At 46.0% G+C, this 18,986-nt stretch overlaps 2 pseudogenes across 2 annotated transcripts in view; both read right to left on the reverse strand.

The window, feature by feature from the left end:
* The window catches only part of LOC309552506, a 78,443-nt pseudogene extending 61,062 nt beyond the window's left edge, over window positions 1-17,381 (reverse strand). The window contains exons 1-4 of the transcript in view: window positions 16,848-17,381; window positions 14,203-14,338; window positions 13,790-13,895; window positions 5,327-5,500 (exon numbers count right to left, since the gene is read on the reverse strand). The product of the transcript in view is annotated as an uncharacterized misc_RNA (transcript). The remainder of the gene's footprint in view (window positions 1-5,326; window positions 5,501-13,789; window positions 13,896-14,202; window positions 14,339-16,847) is intronic.
* Window positions 17,382-17,404: 23 nt separating this feature from the next.
* LOC309552507 overlaps window positions 17,405-18,986 on the reverse strand; it is a 158,846-nt pseudogene continuing 157,264 nt past the window's right edge. Inside the window, exon 9 of the transcript in view lies at window positions 17,405-17,470. The product of the transcript in view is annotated as an uncharacterized misc_RNA (transcript). The remainder of the gene's footprint in view (window positions 17,471-18,986) is intronic.

The raw sequence follows: 18,986 nt of genomic DNA on the forward strand, positions 1-18,986 counted from the left end.
GTCCACTGACTCTCCACTGGAGTGGTCCCCTTACTGGGCAGACCCCTGGCAAGCTTCCCAATACTCAAGGACACTGTTTTTCCCTGGGTTGCTCTGCCTTCAGCTCCACTCGTCAGTATCCTGGCCCTCCTGGCTCAGCATCACACACTTGGTCCACTAGGCCGACCGCCTGTGACCACCTTCCTTGCTGACAACCGTCACCCTCCTCCTGGGACCTGACTTCCTGCCCAAAGACACCCTGTCACATGTGCCCCCGGCTTTTATGACCTATCCCAGAATGCACCACTGTTTTGCCAACCCATTGGGACAGCCACAAAAGCCTGTGTGTCACTGGCTGGGTTTCCTCCACTGTCCAACAGGCTCTCCCATTGGATACAGCGGGGACACTCCCTCAGCCCAAATGAATCACACCCTGGACACATGCAACAGGCAGAACTAACAATCGGGCTCCCCTGATAAGCAGATAGAGCTGCTAAGCTTTTACCAACCTAGCACCTACCTAGGAGGGTACTACATCCACCCCCCACCAAAATTGAGGGACACAATAAACGCACATGCGCACTAGAGGGACACAATAACCGCACATGAGCACTAGAGGGACACAATATCCACACATGGGCACTAGAGGGACACAACCGCACATGAGCACTAGAGGGACACAATAACCGCACATGTGCACTAGAGGGACACCACCGCACATGGGTACTACAGGGACACAATATCCGCACATGCGCACTAGAGGGACACAATAACCGCAGATGCGCACTAGAGGGACACAATAACCGCACATGCGCACCAGAGGGACACAATAACCGCACATGCGCACCAGAGGGACACAATAACCGCACATGCGCACTAGAGGGAAACAATAACCGCACATGCGCACCAGAGGGACACAATAACTGCACATGCGCACCAGAGGGACACAATAACCGCACATGCGCACTAGAGGGACACAATATCCACACATGGGCACTAGAGGGATACAATAATCGCACATGCGCACTAGAGGGACACAATAAACCGCACATGTGCACTAGAGGGACACAACCGCACATGGGTACTAGAGGGACACAATATCCGCACATGCGCACTAGAGGGACACAATAACCGCACATGTGCACTAGAGGGACACAATAACCGCACATGCGCACCAGAGGGACACAATAACCGCACATGCGCACCAGAGGGACACAATAACCGCACATGCGCACTAGAGGGACACAATAACCGCACATGCGCACCAGAGGGACACAATAACTGCACATGCGCACCAGAGGGACACAATAACCGCACATGCGCACTAGAGGGACACAATATCCACACATGGGCACTAGAGGGACACAATAACCGCACATGAGCACTATAGGGACACAATAACCGCACATGTGCACTAGAGGGACACAACCGCACATGGGTACTAGAGGGACACAATATCCGCACATGCGCACTAGAGGGACACAATAACCGCACATGGGCACTAGAGGGACACAATATCCACACATGGGCACTAGAGGAACACAACCGCACATGGGTACTAGAGGGACACAATATCTGCACATGCGCACTAGAGGGACACAATAACCGCACATGGGCACTAGAGGGACACAATATCCACACATGGGCACTAGAGGAACACAATAACCGCACATGGGCACTAGAGGGACACAATAACCGCACATGGGCACTAGAGGGACACAATAACCGCACATGCGCTCCAGAGGGACATATTCATGCATGCTATAGGAACACAATACCTGTGCAAGCACACTAGAATGGTGCAAAAACTGCAAATGCGCACTAGAGAGACACAACAGCCCTGCTTGCACACCAGGAGAACCCAATTAACAATAATTAATAAACACGCACGTGCGCAGGAAATAACATTATCATGAAACCTTCTCATCTAGTGGCCTCATCTCACCAGTTTATGGGATTGATTTTCAGGTTAAACCATTAAAAATTGGATGGACAAGCAGGTGGAGTGGAACTTGTCAGGAATGCTAAAGTGCAGAAAACTAGTAAGGACCCCATGAGTACCCCTCCCCCCGTAGACCGTCTTCCTGCATTCCTAATGTCAGTCTATTGGAAAGCAAATCCGATCTTTCCGCAAACTCCAATATTGCAAAAATGTAAGATTAGTGCCACCTTGTGGTAACATGGAGAGAATCACAAAGGAGACCCCTGTACTGCCTGTGTATAATGTACAGACTAGGCTTACACATACACAGTGTGACAGACTTCCAGGGGGTGCCGATGTGGACTCTGAGTGGACGGCATTTCCTTTGCATTGTCATGGACAGGATCTGAACTGAGGATACCAGTGCTGCAAGGCAGAAGTGCTAACCACTAAGCAACTCCACTGCCATGATCTCAGCGCTGTTCCTCAGTTTGCTCTGCGCATTATAAACTATTCCATTACGTCCTGCTGATCTCCTGCAGCCTCTATGTAGCCACTTCACAATTATACACAGTCCAGTGATGGCTGCCTGGCATCAGTTTCCTGATGGTGACAACACTGGACTTTGCGCTGAAAAAGCCATACTAAGCTTGTACGACAACGCAAGAGCACAATTGGGGGACAGGGACAGAGCGTTGTCACCCCATACCAGGAAATGTCTTATATGGCAGGATCACCAGGGAATATTTTAACCACTTAAGCCCCGGAGGATTTGGCTGCTCAAAGACCAGGCTCTATTTTGCGATTCGGCACTGCGTGACTTTAACGGACAATTGTGCGGACGTGCGACACTGTACCTAAATTAAATTGACGTCCTTTTTGTCCCACAAACATAGCTTTCTTTTGGTGGTATTTGATCACCTGTGCGATTTTTACTGTTTGCGCTATAAACAAAAAAAGAGCGACAATTTTGAAAAAACAACAATATTTTTTCACATTTTTTTTATATGAAATCCCCCCCCCCCCCAAAAAAAAATTTAAAAATCAAAATTTTTTAACATTTTAGGCCAATTTGTTTTCTGCTACATATTTTTGGTGAAAAAATTGCAATAAGCGTAATTTGATTGGTTTGCGCAAAAGTTATTGCGTTTACTAACTACAGGAAAGATTTTTGTCATTTTTATTGTTTTTTTTTTTTTAACTAGTAATGACTGCGATCTGTGATTTTTTTTTGTGGGGCTGTGACATTGCGGCAGACATTTTTGACACTTTTGGGGGTACCAGTGACATTACTGCAGTAATCAGTGCTATAAATATGCTCTGTTACTGTAAAAATGACACTGGCAGGGAAGGGGTTAACTTTATTAGAGATCAAGGGGTTAAGTGTGTCCCTAGGGGTGTGCTTCTAACTGTAAAGGGGCGTGGCTTTTGATGTAACCACAGAGACATACGATCCTACATAGGAGGATCATATGATCTCTACAGTTACATCAGGGAGAATGACAGACGGCTTTGTTTACATCAGCCGCCTGCCTTTCTCCCTCTCCAGCGGGAGATCGAGAATGGCCAGTGGACATCGGAGCCGCTGGTCAATCGCACTGGGATGGCAGTGAACGAGCGGGAGCGCGCCTCCGCGACGCGCTCTCGCACCCTATTGGATCGCGGGCGAGTGATGTACCCATACGTCACTTTGCCCAGGGGGGGGGCTGACCGCCGCAGTATATGTACTTGGGGCGGTCGGCAAGTGGTTAAAGAATAACTCCACTCTTGTTGAGAAGAACCCCCCCCCCCCCCTGGGTGATCTCTGTACATTGCAGGGATTGTAGCAAACCTTGTTGTAGATTCCTTCCTTTTGTTATTCTGAAGAAATCATTGTTTGTTCCTCTGTGTCCATGTGCAAAGTGAATGTGAATGGGAGTGACTTTATAATTATCAATCAGCTGCTGCACCTGCAGGGCTTTATTGAAGAAAGTGGCAGGGTCTGCATCCCTGTAGACGTGATTTCCTATTCGGAGTATCTCACCAAAAATGTGATGCCCAAAAATCTGACTTGTATCTCAGTGCAGACTTCTGGGAAAATCAGCGAGCCAATCACACCAGCAGGAAATTGCGCTCTGTCTATATGTGTACACAGCGCCTCCAGGTGGCCATATTGCATTTTACAGAAAATTACAGCAACTGCAGATTAAAAACGGAAAGGTCATTTTTAACTGCTTGCCGACCGCCCGACGCAGATGTACTGCGGGCAGGCAGCCGCTTCCAGGCAAATCGCCGTACATGTACGGCGCTTGCTCTGGGGAGTCTAGGGGGCGAGCGTGTGCCACTGGCTGCGCGCTCCCGCCCCCGCTCGTCAGCGGAGAAGCCGATGCCCCGGGCAGGCGCCTCAGATTGCCACCTCGGATTGCCGCCTGACACCCGCGATCGCTCCCCGCTGAGAGAGAAGGACGGTCGGATGTTGTAAACACAGCTGACCGTTCTTCTCCCTGGAATGATCACAGAGCTCCTGTGATCCTTCTATATAGGATCACATGTCTCTATGATCATTTCACAAGCCACGCCCCCCCCCCCCCCCACAGTTAAAATCACTCCCCTGGGCTCACATTTAACCCCTTGATCACCAACAAGGTTAACCCCTTCCCTGTCAAAGTCATTATTACAGTAACAGTGCATATTTTTAGCACTGATTACTGCAGTAATGTCACTGGTCCCCCCAAAAGTGTCAAAAATGTCAGTCAGGGGTCCGATCTGTCCGCCACAATGTCGCAGTCCCGCTAAAAAAAAAAAAAAATATCGTAGATCACCGCCATTACTAGTAAAAAAAAAAAGAAAACACCACAACAACAAAAATGACATAAATCTTACCCTTAGTTAGTAAACGCAATAAATTTTGCGCAAACCAATCAAAATACGCTTATTTCATTTTTTTTACCAAAAATATGTAGCAGAAAAATTGGCCTAAAATGTTAAAAAAATTTACATTTTTTAATTTTTTTTGGAATGTTATATAGCAGAATGTGAAAAAAATATTTTTTTCAAAATTGTCGCTCTTTTTGTTTTATTAGCGTAAAAAATAAAAATCGTACAGGTGGTCAAATACCACCAAAAGAAAGCTCTGTTTGTGGGGAAAAAAAGGACGTCAATTTAGTTTGGGTACAGCGTCGCACGACCGCGCAATTGTCCGTTGAAGTAACGGCAGTGCCGAATTGCAAAATAGGGCCTGGTTATTAAGGGGGTAAAATCTTCCGGGGCGGAAGTGGTTAAGAACATACAATTACAATATAACTACTGTCACAATTCTATATATTATTTTTTTTTACTAAATTTTTTCCCCACGAAACTGGGAGTTGCCCTTTAATGATCGCTGCAAGTAAAAGGATGGGAAATGACATTGATTGATTGATTCTGCGTGTAGTCGGTGTGACATACCTGAAGATGAGCGATGGGCCCACGGTGCATCTGGGTGAGGGCGGAGTCATCTAGGCTGCCGAGGCGTTCAATTGGCTCCTTGCCCCAGGGGAAGTCGTACTGTATGAGGGTCATTTTCCTTCCGTCTTCGTCAGGGTGGTCACCGCTGCTGAATCTGGACGGCAGCTGAGCAAACTGGACACAGAGGGGGGGGAGGGGTGAGAAAATAGCACCGTACAGTCAGGTCCAGGCATGCTTTCTCAGCATTTGGTCATATGTAAAAATACATTTTATAATATATATATATATATATATATATATATATATATATATATATATATATACATACATACACTGCTCAAAAAATATTAAAGCAACACTTTGAAAACACCTCAGATCTCAATGGGGAAAAATATCATGATGGATATCTATACTGGTATGGACTGGGTAATATGTTAGGATCTATACTGGTATAGACTGGGTAATATGTTAGGATCTATACTGGTATAGACTGGGTAATGTGTTAGGATCTATATTGGTATAGACTGGGTAATGTGTTAGGATCTATACTGGTATGGACTGGGTAATGTATGAGGATCTATACTGGTATGGACTGGGTAATGTGTTGATCTATACTGGTATGGACTGGCTAATGTTTTAGGATCTATACTGGTATGGACTGGGTTATTGCGTTAGGATCTATACTGGAATGGACTGGCTAATGCGTTAGGATCTATACTGGTATGGACTGGCTAATGTTTTAGGATCTATACTGGTATGGACTGGGTAATGTGTTAGGATCTATACTGGTATGGACAGGGTAATGTGTTAGGATCTATACTGGTGTGGACTGGGTAATATGTTAGGATCTATACTGGTATGGACTGGGTAATGTGTTAGGATCTATACTGGTATGGACTGGGTAATGTGTTAGGATCTATACTGGTATGGACTGGGTAATGTGTTATGATCTATACTGGTATGGACTGGGTAATGTGTTAGGATCTATACTGGTATGGACTGGGTAATGTGTTAGGAAGGAAAGGATGCCACATCGTCTGATGGAAATGAAAATTATCACCCTACAGAGGGCCGAATTCAAAGACACCCCGAAAATCAAAGTGAAAAAACAATGCAGCAGGGGAGTCCATTTTGCTGAAATTTCATTGCAGGACCTCAGAATGGTCCTCAGTAGTTTGTATGGCCCCCACGTGCTTGTATGCATGCCTGACAACATCAGGGGATTCTCCTAATGAGACGGCGGATGGTGTCCTGGGGTATTTTCTCCCAGATCTGGACCAGGGCATCACTGAGCTCCTGAACAGACTGAGGTGCAATCTGGCGGCGTCGGATGGATCAAAACGTAATGTCCCAGATGTGTTCTATTGGATTAAGATCAGGCGAGCGTGGGGGCCATTCAATGGCATCAATTCCTTCATCCTCCAGGAACTGGCTATATACTCTCGCCACATGTCCTGCATTGGCATTGTCTTGCACCTGGAGGAACCCAGGACCCACTGCACCAGCATAGGGTCTGACAATGGGTCCAAGAATTTCATCCCGATACCTAATGGCAGTCAGGGTGCCATTGTCTAGCCTGTAGAGGTCTGTGTGTCCCTCCATGGATACGCCTCCCCCAGACCATCACTGACCCACCACCCAACCGGTCATGCTGAACGATGTTACAGGCAGCATAATGTTCTCCACATCTGTCAGGAAAGAAAGACACCTCTAAGTGCAGTATTAAAAGGATTTATTATTTGGTGCAAGGGATTAAAAAAAAAAAAAAAAACACTTACAAGATGGCAGAGATAACAGACATGTATTAATTGTCCTCTTCTGGTTTGCTTTGTCCTCTGTCTGCTGGGTGAGGGAGGATGAGAGAGTTGTCCTGCAGCTGTCTGGATTCCCTGGTGACGTGGAGGAACGAGGAAGCGGAGAGGCAGATGGCGACCCAGGTTCCAGAACCAAGCTGGAACGCACACGGCTGATATGCCCAACGCCTTCTTCCGACGCCATAACGTGTTTCAGAGCATGTGCGGCTCCTTCGTCAGACCTAAGCCCATGTTTGTTCAGCAGGCACAGAGTCAGAGCCTTGTGTTCAAACTCTCTCCGTTGAGAGCCAACTGATGACCTCCCGGCCCTTTCGACTTCCTCTGTCCAATCAACGCCTCACAAGACCATCAGGATAGGATAGTATTGTGAGGAGTTGATTGGACAGAGGTAGCCAAAAGGGTCGGGAGGCCATCGATTGGCTTTCGGAGAGTTTGAACACAAGGCTCTGAGCCTGCTGAACAAACATGGGCTTAGGTCTGACGAAGGAGTCACACATACTCTGAAACGCGTTACCGCCCAACGCTTTCCCCTGCCGCCATACAGGCCACGAGCGTTGCAGCTTGGTTCTGGAACCCGGGTCACCATCTGCCTCTCCGCTTCCTCGTTCCTCCACGTCACCAGGGAATCCGGACCGCTGCAGGACGGCTCTCTCATCCTCCCTCACCCGGCAGAGGACACAGCAAACCAAAAGAGGACAATTATTACATGCCTGTTATCTCTGCCATCTTGTAAATGTTTTTAATCCCTTGCATCAAATAATAAATCCTTAGAATTCTGCACTTAGAGGCGTCTTTCTTTCCTTATATGATCCTATAGAGCTGCTTCTCACACAAGTGCTGCCCTCAGTGCAACCGTTCTACCGCAACAAAGGACCAGACAGCCTTCCTCACCAGAGCGCCCACATCTCTCCCTTCCTTTCACGTCTGTCACATGTGCTCAGGGTGAACCTGCTCTCATCTGTTAAAAGCACAGGGTGCCAGTGGTGGAGCTGCCAATTCTGGTGTTCACTGAGGCAGGGCAGTGAGCACAGAGCCCACTAGAGGAAGTCGGGCCCTCAGGCCACCCTCATGAAGTCTGTTTCTGATTGTTTGGTCAGAGACATTCACACCAGTAGCAAAAAGAACAAAAAAGGGCGCACCGACCTAGCGCATTATCCTCAATAAAAGGCTTTATTTAAATAACATAAAAAATGGCTACTCACAGACGTAGATAAAAGTAAAGCATATCAAGCTGGATTGCTCGAAAGTCCGTGTTTTAGTCCATATGGTTGTCCATGATGAGATGACTGACGCGTTTCGAGGCCTAGCCTCTTCCTCAGAGCCACTGTGTCATGACTACCTCTCTGGTTTAAATAGTAATGTGGTGAAGTAGCGATCCAGCCACCACCCCCAAGTGGGAGTGCCTCCTCCCCCAGGGGGGTGCGGCTAGAGCACCACCCACCTTCTCTTGTGACATTAATAGTAGTATGCAGTGGCATACATCAATCATGAACGTACAATACAAGTGCTAAAATAATACCATTATATACGTGAAATAGACACATGTCCATAAAAACAGTACAACAAAATCTAGATTATAGTGTTCAGAAAGCCAAAGGATTTGAGAAGCCAAATTGCTCCCAGCAGGGTCCGTAAACCCAAAGTCTCTCGAGGGGTATCAACATCCATCCCTTGGTTCTCAGCTTTTGACCAGAAAGGTAACTTCAGGTGTGGGGTTAAAAATTGTGGAGCCTGTACCTTTATGTGGCATCGGAAGAAGGAAGTAGCTGGTACAGATGGGCGAAGCCACGAGATTAAACAGTTTATTAATTGTGGCACCAGCTACCTTGTATACGCCCTAATTTGCCCATGTGGTCTATTATATATCGGACGCACTACACGACCCCTGAGGGTAAGATTCGGGGAACATAAGTGCAGTATAATTAACAAAAAGACTAAGGAAGGACCGAGAGACCGTAACAACAACTACTCGGTACCTCGCCATTTCTGCCAGTCCCACGATGGAGACCCTACGGGGTCAAGGGTTTTTGGAGTCGAAGCCATCGGTAAAGATCAAGACGATGGGATGAGATTCCAGAAACTCTGCAAAAGAGAATCCTATTGGATATTCACCCTGGGGTCTTTAGCACCAGGGGGCATAAATGAGGATCTAGAGATTCATGGGGTTCTATAAGGCCTATGGGGCTCACCATTTGGTCAGCTCCCCAGATCCTCATGCATCCTTCACATTTCAGGCCAGATGCGGGTGCTGTATGGCTCGTATATGCCATGACCACCGCACATTCGGTCTGTTCCATCTCTGTTTCCTTTTTTTTTTTTTTTTTTTTTTATATTAATTTGATAATAATTTCTCAACACATACTTTTTTATATACACATTCCTATATGGTTCAAATTTCCGAAACGACGTCTATGGACGTGGTTCCTGGGTTTTAGAACTATATCTAAAATTATGGTCCCATTCAGTTTGCAATGAGCCGTAAGTGAACGATGACATCAGTTCACCTAGCCTGGAGGACATGTCTTCTCTAAAATAGTCCTCCTTTGGGTCAATTTCTAAAAGAAGGTGTATTTGTACACCTATATATGCTTTGGGTTATCAGCCTTTATTTATATTGATTTTAATTGTTCTCTATATTGTGACCACATGAAGTATCTATGTAGATACATGGTGCGATACACATACATATATATATATATATAGTTCTTGTTTGGACTCACACGTTAAATCAGATGAGGGTTCCTTTTAAATCTATGTGGATGGTGTACAGTAGCAATGTTGCGTACATGTGTGCGCGCGTATGTGCATTTGCCTGCAAGCTTCCTGTGGGCTATATATGTGGTTGTGCATGTGCGCTCACACGTGTATGCAACAGGGCTGCACCGTCACTAACAGTATAAACAAGCAGGATGTGCACAGGGATTAATATGAATATAAATGTTGGTTCTTTGATTTCATTAAATATATAGTGGCCCAAAATGGTCCCCAATTGAACACATAGAGGGGTAGAGGCTCTGCAAGTGGAGATAGCAGCACTATCAATACCCGAACACTGCAATAGGAGCGCCTATGTAGAGTGTAGTGGAATAGGATGCTGTACATGGTGGGCGGTATCTGTCGGGCCAATGCCGGGATAGAGAGAGTTGCCCTGGAGACGGACCGCCCCGCTGTACACTGTTTTCGTCGATACAGGAAGTGACGTCGGCGGATGTGACATCGGCGGAAGTGACGATGGGTGGAACGCATGACGCAATAACCCGGAAGTAGGGCAGCGGCGTGCGTTCCACGGAGCCGGTGATCGGTGCAACATGACCGATCGGCTCCACGGTCTTTTACGGTCTGTGCCCCACTAGTCTAACGAAGCAGGTTAGGGGCACTGAGTACACTATCGGCCCTCTACTCCCCTTTGATCCCTCTTTTCAGTGTAAACCCCCCCCCCCCAACAGGATGGAAAACATGGAGAGGGAGGAACACCACCACTATGAATAGAGGAATTTCTAGCCTAGATCAGGTACAGCAGAAGGTACATATAATAGAAAAATTGTGGGGTAATTACCTAACAAAACTGATATTGGTTGCTCTCTACTGTCAATCCAGGGAGCATCTACATTGATTTTAAGTGCACTGTGAAAGCAATTTTATTTATTTATTTGTTTTTAACATTAGCCCATGGTGGTTTTTAATCTAGATTTTGTTGTACTGTTTTTATGGACATGTGTCTATTTCACGTATATAATGGTATTATTTTAGCACTTGTATTGTACGTTCATGATTGATGTATGCCACTGCATACTACTATTAATGTCACAAGAGAAGGTGGGTGGTGCTCTAGCCGCACCCCCCTGGGGGAGGAGGCACTCCCACTTGGGGGTGGTGGCTGGATCGCTACTTCACCACATTACTATTTAAACCAGAGAGGTAGTCATGACACAGTGGCTCTGAGGAAGAGGCTAGGCCTCGAAACGCGTCAGTCATCTCATCATGGACAACCATATGGACTAAAACACGGACTTTCGAGCAATCCAGCTTGATATGCTTTACTTTTATCTACGTCTGTGAGTAGCCATTTTTTATGTTATTTAAATAAAGCCTTTTATTGAGGATAATGCGCTAGGTCGGTGCGCCCTTTTTTGTTCTTTTTGCTTCTAGTATTGGTGGACTACCCCAGTCCGACAAGGGCAGCAAGATCCTAGCCATCTGAGAAGCCAGTTGTCAGTCCCGTGAAGTGTGTGGCCAAGGGGCCTGGATACCAAGCGCAGGAGAAGGGTGGTTACACCTTATTGTTTTTTAGAACATTCACACCAGTGGCCTGCTGGAGGTCATTTTGTAGGGCTCTGGCAGTGCTCATCCTGTTCCTCCTTGCACAAAGGAGCAGATACCGGTCCCGCTGATGGGTTAAGGACCTTCTATGGCCCTGTCCAGCTCTTCTAGAGCAGTGTTTCTCAACTCCGGTCCTCAAGGCACACTAACAGGCCAGGTTTGCAAGATAACTGAAATACATCACAGGTGATATAATTTGCTGCTCAGTGATTTCAGAATTCTAGTCTGCATCTCTCCAAGGTAATACTTAAAATCTGGCCTGTTAGTGTGCACTGAGGACCAGAGTTGAGAAACACTGTCCTAGAGTAACTGCCTGTCTCCTGGAATCTCCTCCATGCTCTTGGTAATGGTACGGATTAATGTGCCATCGTGGAGGAGTTGGACTGCGTGTACAACCTCTATAGGGTCCAGGTATGGCCTCATGCTACCAGTAGTGACACTGACCCCAGCCAAATGCAAAACTAGTGAAAAACAGTCAGAAAAAAATGGGTAGGGAAAAAAATGTCAGTGGCCTCCACCTGTAAAACCATTTTTGTTTTGAAGGTTGTCTCCTTTTGCCCATCCAGTGCACCTGTTGGTAATTTCATTAACACCAAAGCAGCTGAAACTGATTAACAACCCCCTCTGCTACTTAACTGACCAGATCAATATCCCAGGAGTTTAACTGACTTGATGCTATACTCTGATTCAAAAGTGCTCCTTTAATTTATTTGAGCACTATATATACAATATATATATATATATATATATATATATATATATATATATATATATATATATACACACACACACACTAGGGATAGACCAATTACCGGCGTGGCCGATAAGCACTTTCCCTGATATATCGGTATCGGCCTTGGAACTGGCCGATATTTTTGTGACTTCATTCTGCCTTCTTAGGCCGCCTCCCTCGCCTTGGACAGCCTCCTCTGGAGTCGGGCCTAGTCTCACGGAGACTGTATCACAGCCATACACCCACCCACAGCAGCCCGGTGCCAGCCAGCCAGCCACCCACATCCACAGGCCCTGTACCAGCCAGCCACCCACATCCACAGGCCCTGTACCAGCCAGCCACCCACCCACATCCACAGGCCCTGTACCAGCCAGCCACCCACCCACCCACATCCACAGGCCCTGTACCAGTGAGCCAGCCAGCCACCCACAGGCCCTTTACCTGACACCCACAAGCAATGTACCAGCCAGTCAGCCACCCACCCACCACAGGATTCCAGACAGCCAGCCACCCACAGACAGTGTGCCAGCCAGCCAACCACAGGCCCTGTACCAGCCAGCCACCCACAACCCCTGTGCCAGCCAGCCACCCACCCACCACAGGGTGCCAGCAAGCCCGCCAGTAGGCATTAAACAAAAATGAACATGTTCAGTACCAGATTTGTGTCAAAAATTGTCTTTATTTTTCAAAAGTTTAAAATGTACGAAATATCGGCCCATACCGAAACATTGTGACCAAAATATCGGTATCGGCCCTGAAAAAAACATATCGGTCTATTGGGCCATACACACTATCAGATTATCTGAAGACTTGTGTCTGTAGACTTACCAAAACCATATAATATGAGGTCAAACCTAAACACTTTCAATTTGTATGCAATCCGGCAGGCCCTTGCACTACATAGAAAAGGTAAATCTGAAGGAAAAAGTCTTCAGATAATCTGATAGTGTGTATGGCCCTTATCTCTAATAGACACACACACATACACTGCTCAAAAATTTAAAGGAACACTTTTTCTGGAAGAATGGTGAAACATTCCCACAGACACACTCCTAAACCTTGTGGACGGCCTTCCCAGAAGATTTGAAGCTGTTATAGCTGCAAAGGATGGGCCAACTAAATATTGAACCCTACGGACTAAGACTGGGATGCCATTAAAGTTCATGTGTGTGTAAAGGCAGGTGTCCCAATACTTTTGACATAGTGTAGTTCTCTATGATGTAAGCTACACAGGTATCAGCAATGTTCCAACTCTGTTTAATGAATTGCTATTACAGCCTACTTGTGAAGGTTACACTATACAGAATGCATGCTCAACCTGGGGCCCTCCAGCTGTTGCGAACTACAAGTCTCATCATGCCTCTGCCTTTAGGAGTCATGCTTGTAACTGTCAGCCTTGCAATGCCTCATGGGACTTATAGTTCAAGTAGCTGCAAAGGGGGGGCCAACTCAATATTGAACCCTACGGACAAAGACTGGGATGCCATTAAAGTTCATGTGTGTAAAGGCAGGCGTCCCAATACTTTTGGCAATATAGTGTATCTCATCTCTTATAAATAACCCCCATAGATGTCTCAGCAATCACAGGGCGCTCACCTTCCTCCACCACAGCAGCCTTTGCCGCAGCCAGTAGTCCCGCCACTGAGCGCAAGTCTTGGCTGAGCTGAACCAGACCAGAGAGGCCGCCGTCCTCTCCCCCACCCTAGAACATGAAAGTAAAATTTATCAACTTACAGGAACTTAATAACCTCATAAAAATCAATTCTACTCCTGAACTTTATCGCTTTATCGCTGTCAGTAGGATTCTATCTCTTGTTTTTAGGATTTTGCACCAGTTGATTAAATCGGTGGCCTGTGAACCCATGTGACCTCCAATCTCCTTCCCCGGTATTAATCAGAGCGCACACACCTGAGAGTTACTAACAAACTGCATTGTGGGTAAAAGACAAATGAGAAATACATTGTATTCTGCACACTAATTTAGACCCCCCCCCCCCATTACTAGGTACATTACAAGATGGCTGACCTGCAGGTGCAGATCCTTGTTGTCTGAGATTGGATGAAAACATCTCCCCACCTCTGCAATACCAAAAGGCAACTTTCTGTTCAGGAGCTCCAAACAAGGGGGGTAATAATACAAGGCACCTAAAATTGGAAAAATATTTTAAAAAGTCAACATTTTCAGCCCCTCCCACAATGGTGAGATTTTCCCACAGTAATTCGTGTCTCTGCCCCTCCCACAATGGTGAGATTTCCTGCAGTAGTTTGTGTCTCTGCCCCTCCCACAATGGTGACATTTCCTGCAGTAGTTTGTCTCTGCCCCTCCCACAATGGTGACATTTCCTGCAGTTTTGTGTCTCTGCCCCTCCCACAATGGTGACATTTCCTGCAGTAGTTTGTGTCTCTGCCCCTCCCACAATGGTGACATTTCCTGCAGTAGTTTGTGTCTCTGCCCCTCCCACAATGGTGACATTTCCTGCAGTAGTTTGTGTCTCTGCCCCTCCCACAATGGTGACATTTCCTGCAGTAGTTTGTGTCTCTGCCCCTCCCACAATGGTGAAATTTCCTGCAGTAGTTTGTGTCTCTGCCCCTCTCACAATGGTGACATATCCTGCAGTAGTTTGTGTCTCTGCCCCTCTCACAATGGTGACATATCCTGCAGTAGTTTGTGACTCTGCCCCTCCCACAATGGTGAAATTTCCTGCAGTAGTTTGTGTCTCTGCCCCTCCCACAATGGTGACATATTCTGCAGTAGTTTGTGTCTAGTGTTGGGCGAACGGTTCAGCCTCAGCAGGAGTTTGAGCTTATTATTAGCTATTCACCCCGTTCGGCAAACACCCAAATTTGCAGGGTGTTTGCTGGGTGTTCCCTGTGCTGCACAGCGCATTCTACGCAAGCTCTGCCCAATAAGGGTGCAGTATAAGCTGGTTGTAAAGGAGCAGCCGGGAAGCCGGCTACAGCGTCCTTAACAACCAATGAGCCATCAGCGGTAAAAAAAAAACGGTGTGGGGGCCCCCCAAACCCCCCCCCCCCACAATACATACCAGTCCCTTATCAGAGCATGCAGGCAGGGGAGTCAGGTAAAGGGTGGGGGTGGGGTGGGAAAATGATGAGTTTGGGCCCCCACCCCCTCCTGAACCATACCAGACCACATGCCCTCAACAGGCAGGGGTGCTTTGGGGCAGGGGACATGTTGAAGGGGACAAGGATCTCTTCCCCAAAATCTTGGGGTGTGGTTGTGGGGGGTCTGCAGGCATCAGAATCGGGTCTTGCCCGCCATATGTGAATGAGTATTGGGTACATTGTACCCCGACCCATTCATCAAAAAAAAATGTCAAAATTAACTAAAACAGTAGACAGGTTATTGACAAATCCTTTATTAAAAACTAAAAAAAACCCGCTGTCCTCCAATGTAGATCGATCGTCAATCACAACGCCGCCACCACCGGACCTGAAAAAAAAAATGCCTCCGCCCACCGCAAAGACAAACTGCCCAATGGCTGGCTTGCCATTTGACAGTTCTTATATTAGGTAAGAGCGAGGCCACCTGGCTGCAACACCTGGTGGCACCGCCCCCCTTGTGACATCACCAACCAGTGCATGCTGGGTCGATGACATAACTGGGGGGCGGTGCCACCAGTTGATGTCACCAGGTGGCCCCGTCCTAACCGAAGAACTGTCATATTTGATGATGTCAGTTGATGTCACCTGGTGGCACCGCCCCCCCTTGTGACCTCACCAATACTTGCTGGGTCAATGACATCACAGGGGGGCGGTGCCACCAGGTGATGTCGCCAGGTGGCCCCGCCCTTACCTATATAAGAACTGTCAAACGGCAAGCCAGACATTCGGTGGTTTGCCTTTGCGGTGGATGGAGCAATTTTGTTGTATTTTTTAGGTCAGGTGGTGGCGTCGTTAATGACGATGGATCTACATTGAAGGACAGCGTTGTTTTCTTTTTAATAAAGAAATTGTAAAAAAAAACCTGTCTACTGTTTTTTTTTTATTTTGACACTTTTTTGGTGAATGAGTAGAGGTACCCTACTCATTCCCATAGGAGGGGGGAGGGAATAGGACCTGGGGGCCCCCTTGTTAAAAGGGGGCTGCCAGATTTGGATAAGCCCCTTGCCCACAGACCCCCACAAACACAGCCCAAGGTTGTGTGTAAGAGGCCCTTGTAGGAGGATGCATGCTTGGATAAGGGTCTGGTAAGTACTGGGGGGACCCCACACCGTTTCCTTCTTTCCTTTTTAAATAGCTGGGTGCCAGCACTTGCAAATCAATTTAAATGTGATTTAAATATTTTTTTTTAGTTGATAAATGTCTGCTTTGCTGCAGCAGGTTCTATACATGGTACAGATGCTCCACTTTACAGGCAGACTAAGGGGACCCCCCCCCAGGCACTTTTTCATTTTTATTGTTGCACTTTAAGCATCATTAAAATCACTGCTCCTGTGAAAAAATGTTGAATTAATACTTGTCCCCCAGGGTAGTACCTAGCCCCCATACCCTTTTTATGGCCAATTACTTGCATATAAGCCTTCATAATGGGGACTTTTGATTTCTTATGTTCGCACCCCATAGCCTTTAATGGGTTTGTGGCAGAATTCCCGAACGGGGGTGTTCAGCCCATCTCGATTTGTGTCATTGTTACCATATAGGAGATCTTGGCGAGGACCGGCCATCTTTTCCAGCTCCTCCTGGGTTAGACTTTGGTTTTGGAGGCGGTCCAGACGGGCTTTGGGGAGGGTCTTCAGCGGTGGTCTTGGTGAAGGGTTGGATGTTCCTGGTAGGTGACACAAAGAGTCAATGGGCAGAACCTGTTCCTGGTGCAGCACCATGGCGTCCCACCATTCCTTTACCATGTTCCTTTTCATTTGGGCTCCCAGGGGCCCCAGGCCGTGACGTCCTCCTAGAACAGAGGCCGGAGTCATCTTCTCCCCCAACAGGAAGAACCTTCGACGGCACAACTCCAGAAGATCATCGCTCTCCCGCCGTCCGGCCGCCAGCCTTCTGCACTGCAGTAATAGAGACGCTGGAAATGTCTTCCTTGTCCGCCCGACCTGGACTAGTCCCACCGCACACCAAAACATGGCGGATCGTGGTCACCTGACACAATATGGCCTCCGCCGGGGGATGGTACATAGCTTTGTGAGAATAGTACAGAAAGATAATGTGAGAATGACATTGTTCATGGCAGCCAATCAGCAGTCAGGAAAAGAAAAACGCTGCCAGGTGAGATCTAAACTTTACTGCAGATCCTTGCCTGCTCCTGTTCTGTAGATACAGAGGTAAGCAATTCACACATGCAGAAATCATTAAAAAATAGCACTAATTGGCAGCTCGTGTCTTCTTAGGAGGCGCTGTCAGTGCGCTACACCTAAGAACAACGCAGGGGATGCCACATTCCAGGAAACATCCCTATTATACAGGCAGATTACAGGAGCAGGGGCTGGAGGAGAGAGATGTAAGGGAGGCCGGTCTATAATCTGAGTACTATTGCCATGGCTGGAAATGAGGGATACAATGGGGACAGGTTAAAAGATTGTACATAGAGCCGATATGGGGAGGTGACATACACACTGATACAATGTATTATATATAGGAGGACATGGACACGGTATAGGGGGTGACATACACACTGATACAATGTATTATATATAAGAGTACATGGAGACGGTATAGGAGATGATATACACACTGATACAATGTATTATATATAGGAGTACATGGAGACGGTATAGGGGATGATATACACACTGATACAATGTACTATATATAGGAGTACATGGAGACGGTATAGGGGGTGATATACACACTGATACAATGTATTATATATAGGAGGACATGGAGACGGTATAGGGGGTGATATACACACTGATACAATGTATTATATATAGGAGGACATGGAGACGGTATAGGGGGTGACATACAATGTAGGTATATACAGTATTATATATATATATATATATATATATATATATATATATATATATATAGGGGTGACATACAATGAAGATATATATATATATATATATATATATATATATATATATATATATATATATATATATATGGGGGTGACATACAATGTAGTTTTATATATATATATATATATATATATATATATATATATATATATATATGGGGGTGACATACATTGAAGTTATATATATATATATATATATATGTGGGGGTGACATACAATGAAGTTACATATATATATGGGGGTGACATACAATGAAGTTATATATATATATACAATGAAGTTATATATATATATATATAGGGGTGACATACAATGAAGTTACACATATATATGGGGGTGACATACAATGACGTTATATATATATATATATATATATATGGGGGTGACATACAATGAAGTTATATATATATATATATATATATATATATATATATATATATATATGGGGGTGACATACAATGAAGTTATATATATATATATATATATATATATAAATATGGGGGTGACATACAATAAAGTTTTATATATATATATATATATATATATATATATATATATATAAATATGGAGGTGACATACAATGAAGTTATAAATATATGGGGGCGACATACAACACACAGATCGAATTTGTCACCAACCTACAACAATGTACTTCCTCCACGTGCCACCGCACAGCACGCTAGAGGGCGTCTGCCTCCTTCCCTGCCTACTAGGGGCGTGTCCTGCGTAAGTGACCGTGCTCGTTTCATGACTCAGCAATAGGGGGCGTGCCTTTCGTCTAACACATCGCTACCCAGTGGTAGA

Source organism: Pelophylax lessonae, assembly GCF_965119305.1.
Source record: "Pelophylax lessonae genome assembly, chromosome: 4".
Taxonomy (NCBI): domain Eukaryota; kingdom Metazoa; phylum Chordata; class Amphibia; order Anura; family Ranidae; genus Pelophylax; species Pelophylax lessonae.